Raw genomic sequence first — 7,164 nt, forward strand, 5'->3', positions numbered from 1 at the left:
ACGTGACCGAGTTGGTCAAGAACCCGCTGAGGGCTAGATACACCAGCCCTGCCATCTGGAACACTGCCAATCACAAGAGACATAAGCCTGCCATTGGAACACTGCCAACTACAAGAGACACTGAAGCCCTGCCATCTGGAACAACACTGCCACCAAAAGACACTGCCTCGCCATCCTGGAACACTGCCAACTACAAGAGACACTGAAGCCCTGCCATCTGGAACACTGCCAACCACAAGAGACACTAAGCCCTGCCATCTGGAACACTGCCAACTACAAGAGACACTAAAACTCTGCCATCCGGAACACCAACTACAAGAGACACTGAAGCCCTGCCATCTGAACACTGCCAACTACAAGAGACACTGAAGCCTGCCATCTGGAACACCAAGCTACAACAAGAGACACTGAAGCCCTGCCATCTGGAACACCTCCAACTACAAGAGACACATAAGCCCTGCCATCTGGAACATCACGACAACAAAGAGACACTAGCCCTGCCATCTGGAACACTGCCACAACACAAGAGACACTGAAGCCCTGCCATCTGGAGAATGCCGACAAGAGACACTGAAGCCCTGCCATCTGGAACACTCAACTACAAGAGACACTGAAGCCCTGCCATCTGGAACACTGCCGACAACAAGAGACACTGAAGCCCTGCCATCTGGAACACTGCCGACTACAAGAGACACTGAAGCCCTGCCATCTGGAACACTGCCGACTACAAGAGACACTGAAGCCCTGCCATGGAACACTGCCGTTACCTCCACAAAATTTCAGGTTTCCCCTACACCGTTCATTAGAGATGATACTCAGATAAATCACAATGAAGGCCTGTGTGTGTGTGTGTGTGTGTGTGTGTGTGTGTGTGTGTGTGTGTGTGTGTGTGTGTGTGTGTGTGTGTGTGTGTGTGTTTATTCTTTAGTGGGGCTGGAAAGAAAAGAATTCGAGATGGTTAAAGACGAAAGAGACAAAACCACGATAAAATTCCCCAAAAGAAATAGGACTTGGGCTCCTCTCTCTCTCTCTCTCTCTCTCTCTCTCTCTCTCTCTCTCTCTCTCTCTCTCTCTCTCTCTCTCTCTCTCTCTCTCTCCCGGACGTCATGACAAAGTGTGAGCACCTACTAATGACGTCATTTATCTTCAATGAGAAGCAAGCGACTAGAGGTACAAGCTTCGATAAACTCACCTCAATTATGTGGTCCTCAGGGGCTCTCCCTCCTTCCTTTCCTCCTTCCTTCTCCTTCCCTCCTTCCTTTCCTCCTTCCCTTGCTTCTTCCAACCTTCCCTCCAATCTTCCCAACCTCTCAGTCCCTCCCTCTCTCTCAACCTTTTCTCTCTGCATCCCCTTTCCTCCTCCTAACCCCTCTCCCCCCCTCCTCCAACCTTAACCTAACCCTAACACATCAACTTTAATAAACAAAAACACATCAGAGTATAAGTACAATGAACCAAATCCGGGATCCTACCTTGACAGCAATTAGAGCATCGACCCCTTAGAATCAAAGACGTTAGGATCCCAAGTATAAAAGGATTGAAACCTAGACTCTATAAGGGTTAAAAAAAAAAAGAAGATCTAGAGTCTGACAGCTATAATTTCCGAGAACAAAACCTCAAAGTGTACTGTCATTCAGGGCCTTCGGGAAGCGGAGGGTGTTTGATGTAGTCTGAATGTTGATATTACCTGATAATGCCGATATCGTTTGGTTCTCGTGTGAGTGTCAGTTAAGGTGTTTCGGGTCAGGGGTGGGTGGGGTTGGAAGAATGAGAAGGAGGGGTTGAGGAGGGTAGGGGTGAAGAGGGGAGGAGGAGGGGCAGGGGATAGGAGCAGATGGAGGAGGAGAGGGTGAGGATGAGGAGGATAGCAAGGGGGGGTAGAAGGAGGGGAAGGGTGGGGAAAGCAGGAGGAGAAAGGGGTGAAGAGGGGAAGAGGAAGGGGTAGGGAGTGGAGGAGGAGGTGAGGAGGGGCGTTTACCATTGGATTTAATTCAATTATTCGAAGCTAAGATAAGGTTTGATGGACCCCTCTCTCTCTCTCTCTCTCTCTCTCTCTCTCTCTCTCTCTCTCTCTTCATTCTCCCTGCTCTCCTCTCTCATTTCCTCCTCCTTTTCTTTAATCTCCTTCCTCCTTTTCTTGACTCTCCATCCTCCCCTTCTTCTTCCTTCCATCCTATCTCCATCCCTCCCTCCTCTCGTTCCTCCTTCTCTCTATCTTTCTCCCCCTCCCTTCCTCCTCCCTTCCTTCTCCTGGGGCCCCGTCTTTGATGTGTTAGCCTAAGATTTATGCCTTTATTGGTAACACTGTCTCTCGCTGGCAACATTGTGTCTCACTTGCAACACTGATACCTAATTGGTAACACTGTTCATCTGCACACTTCTCTATAATTTTGTCGTTAATCAAGGCGTCGTTAAGTGCATCCTCGTTAATCATTATTGTTAACGTTCATTTCAGAGTCGTCGTTAAGCTTTCGTTGTTGTTTGTCGTTAATCCCTCCGTTGATTACGTTTTAGTGGATCGTTAATTATTCGTTAATTATTGACCATTACAATCACGGCTTCGTTTATTGCATCATCATTAGTAGTTTGTTTATCGTTAATCTCGGTGTCTCTACGTACTCTTTCGTTAATTATTCTCATCTCTCGTTAAATAAAGCCTCGGTGAATACATTCTTTACCAACGTGGAGGAAATAAATAACCATCGATAATCGTTTAATGTTATTGATCGCGGCATCGTTGACCACTCCTACATTAATCACTTATGCCTGTCGTTAATCACAGGGACGATGAACACGTAAATCACTTATTGTTCTCGTAAGATTTCTCCCCAGCGCCCGTGTTGACGATAGATTCTTTCTTTTCGTCCTTGTAATATAGCGTCTCAAAAAATGTATACACGCTACCTTACATATTTTCCTGCTAATTACTTCGTTAAATAAACTACAACAACAACATTCCCTCACTTGTTGTTGTGTGAGGTGTGCTTCAAGTAAGGACAAATTTGTTGTTGTAAGATATTGTCCTCAGTTGTTTATACGTGAGTTCTCCCATGGAAGTCTATAAGGCAGTGTGTATACATTTTTCTGAGACACCCGGAGTAATTTGGGCGTCCCTCAAGGTGTGTGGTGATGACCCTCCCTGTTTATGGGGTGGGCCTGCTCTTGTCTTGACGGTCACTTCCGCTGAGAGAATGAACGACAGAAAGGGGAAGAGGAAGACAAACAAACTGGTAGACACAGAGACAAACAGACGGACATATAGACAGAAAGACAGACTACCAAAGATTGATATAGATATACAGGCAGACAGACAACGATATGATTTACAAAACCAAATCATTAATTAACCTCCAATGTAAACGAAGTTATTTACGTTACGATATCGAAACTTTATTATACTAGTGGTTTGATGATGATGATGATGATGATGATGATGATGATGAAAGACAAAGACGATGATAAAAATACCAGAGCTGAACATGACGACAGTTGAGGAATATGAAAGGTCTTCCTCATCTTCCTTACAGCTGAAGATGACAGACTGAGAGGGTGAGGAAGGTGACGTCGGTATCTCAACAGGCGTGAAGGTGGAGATGTCACGGAGCTAACGCAAAGTGACATCAATAATGACCTTTAATAACTGATAAACATGAAGGCGTTAACGGGAGAGGGGGAGCAGGTGTGTGGGGGTGAGAAGGGGAGGGGGAGTGGTGAAGGAGAGGGGTGAAGGAAAGGGGTGGTGAAACGGGAGGGTAGTTATGGTGGTGAAAGGGGATGGGTGAGGGTAGGTGTAGGTGGTGAGGAGGGGTAGGTGGGTGGTGATGGGCCGGGGTCAGCAGAGGTTAGGTGTTATAGTAAGTGGGAATTTGAAATGATTTTTTGCCGCGGACAGCAGCTAGTTTATTGTGCACCCCATACTCATCCTGTGAGCGGTAGCGGTAAAAGGATTACAGAGTAGAGGCCACAAAGGGCGTTTATCAGAACCCAGTGATTTTGATATTATGACAATGAATATTACAGAGTATTTCCAGTACATTGTTTAAGTCGGTATATAGAATTATGATTAGGTACTAGATGCCAAGTGTGGATACAGCCTTAGTATATCAGCTATCATGTCATCAGAGATAAAGTGCTGTGCCTTGTATACACAGTGTGCTTGGATCTATCCCTATAAGGTTCTATTTCTCACAGTTTAAGACATAGTGTTGGAGTGTGTGGCCATATGTCTGGCCACACACTTTATATTTAGTTTTGTTCACATCTGCCTGAGGGACATACTGCCAGAGGTACTTATATCCTAACCTTAGTCTAGCGGTTACAACATCTTGTAATCTAGTGATCTTGTTACTTGCTCCATATACATGTTTTACTTGATACATCTCATCATGGTAAACAATGGCTTGACTAGTGCCTGTTTACACTTGTCTACTGACTTCAAATTCATCAACAAATTCTGTTCTGATTACAGTTTTTAAGGTTCTGTTTGACAGTCCCAGATTGTACCCAACATTGTCATTGTTGGACGCGAGTTTAGCTAAGGCATCAACTTTTCATGTTCACTAATGCCTATGTGAGAGGGGATCCACAGCAGCTTGGTCCTGATACCCCTCGTCAATAAGACACATGTGCTTGTGTCTGGCTCCAGAGACAAGCGGGTTACAATCTGAGTTTAGGTTATCAAGAGCAAGTAGTGAGGGTAAGGCGTCAGTGATAGACTGTCAGTGGGTGTGTCTTCAGCAAGTTTCAGGACTGTGAGTATAGGAAATAGTTCAGTTTGTAGAGTGGATGCCCAGTTATTAATTCTAGCTCCTTTCAGTGGGGTAGGTGTGGATGGAGAACCGGAGGTGAGGAGGGTAGGTATATGGTGGTGAGGAGGAGACTCCCCAGCTCACCAACCCCACCACCCTTCACTGACCACCCACACTCCCACACTGACCACCCAAACACTCCCACACTGACCACCCAAACACACTTCACTGACCACCCACCCACCCACCCACCCACCACACTCACCAACCAACCACCACACACTCTGACCACCTACCCATCCACCCACACCCACCCATCCACCCAACCCACCCCGAACTGACCACTCAGGACCCGCCACCACCACATCAGAAATTCGGTGAGGCAGTAACATGTGCTTCGGAAATGTCTTGCGTTCACGATTCATGAAGCAATTTAAATTCGGGTGATTTGGACATTTTCAATAAATTTTCAATCCGGAGGTTGTTGTGGGCTGCCGCAAGTGACATTATCTCAAACAAAAGACTGTAGGACCGTAGTGGCTTGTGTCTATAAACTCTTGTAGACTGACCACGTGTGCTACGGTGGATTCTCATGAGGTATATTTTTTTTTCTTTATTGATGATTAAATTTTAGTGAAACAAATTAAGATTCTTAGGTATTCTTAAGTTTATTTGTATATATTATTGATTAGTGTATCTAAGAGCCTACTATTACTACTACCACCATCACTACAACTACCGCCACTACCACCCTCACTTCAACAACTACCACCACCACTATTAAGGCATGTAAGAACGCTGGTCTCTGAGAGTGATCAACTCGTCGCTTACAACTCCCGCGGTACACCCGATCGATACCCGGCACCGGAAACCTTTGATTCGTGTTGGACAGTTTTTAATGACATTACGATGAAAGGACAACAAGGCCACTTTTTCACGGCACTTCTTTTCGTCCAAACAACGGGATGGAATTCAAACGGTTTTAGATTTTTTGACAATATTGGGGAAAAAAAAATGTTTTATAACCCTTAGAGGAATTAAATAAAAACTCGGCTGGTCATTGACAGCTCCCGCGTTACACGACCACAAGCCATTGACGAAATCATTTTTATTTTGGGCTCGTAAACCGCAGCCGCACTTTTTCCAAATCTCCCGCTGGCCTCCCGCAGTCATTGCAGTCATGATCAATTGAGAGCGTGATTTGCCATTGTTAAATTATTACCCACAGTGTATAACACAATAATAGGAATACATATTGGCCCGGTGTCTCTCTTGGTGATTTTCTATTCAGTTCCTATGTAAAGTGAGAGTTGCATTCAAATCACATTGTGGCCTTCATTATGTCAGGCCGAGCAAAAGCAGTGTGTTTTTCTTCTATTTGTCAGTTTCTTTATTCGTCTACACTTTTATTATCAACCTTTTGAAACATCTTTGTGAACTTGATGGTGTGCAATGACGTGTGTTACAATGTGGCACTCGTGGCACTAACAGGGGGAGTGTGTTATAATGTGGCACTAACAGGGGGAGTGTGTTATAATGTGGCACTAACAGGGGGAGAGTGTGTTATAATGTGGCACTAACAGAGTGTGTATAATGTACTAACAGGGGGAGTGTGTTATAATGTGGCACTACAGGGGGAGTGTGTTATAATGTGGCACTAACAGGGGGAGTGTGTTATAATGTGGCACCCGTGAATTGGTTAACCTTCAGGTGAAATAAGCTTGGGGAGGGAATCTTCAGGTGAAATAAGCTTGAGGGAGGGAATCTTCAGGTGAAATAAGCTTGGGGGAGGGAATCTTTAGGTGAAATAAGCTTGGGAAGGGAATTTTCAGGTGAAATAAGCTTGGGGAGGGAATCTTCAGGTGAAATAAGCTTGGGGAGGAATCTTCAGGTGAAATAAGCTTGGGAGGAATTCAGGTGAAATAAGCTTGGGGAGGAATCTTCAGGTGAAATAAGCTTAGGGGAGGGAATTTTCAGGTGATATAAGCTAGACGAATCTTCAGGTGATCTCAAACTGAAGAGATCCGTGTTGATAACTTTGTCAGATGTAACTCAAATATTAACACAAAGTTATCAGGAACTCAAGGGTACTTTAAACTGTCTTGCCATTTAAATAGGTGTGAAAACTTCCACTAACGACCCATGCAAAGATCTTTACCGAGATGTTGTCACCGTGGCGAGATGTTTTACCCCTTTGAGGACGATGTTTTAACCCTTTACGGACGATGTTTTAACTCTTTGAGGATGATGTTTTAACCCTTTGAGGACGATGATTTAACCCTTAAAGGACGATGTTTTACCCCTTTGAGGACGATGTTTTAACCCTTTGAGGATGATGTTTTAACCCTTTAGGGAGGATTAGATACCGTAACGCAACCCAAGGGGGTTAGATTAGGTTAGGTTAGGTTAGATTAGC

Source organism: Homarus americanus, unplaced genomic scaffold (assembly GCF_018991925.1).
Source record: "Homarus americanus isolate GMGI-L3 unplaced genomic scaffold, GMGI_Hamer_2.0 scaffold11142, whole genome shotgun sequence".
Classification (NCBI taxonomy): Eukaryota; Metazoa; Arthropoda; class Malacostraca; order Decapoda; family Nephropidae; genus Homarus; species Homarus americanus.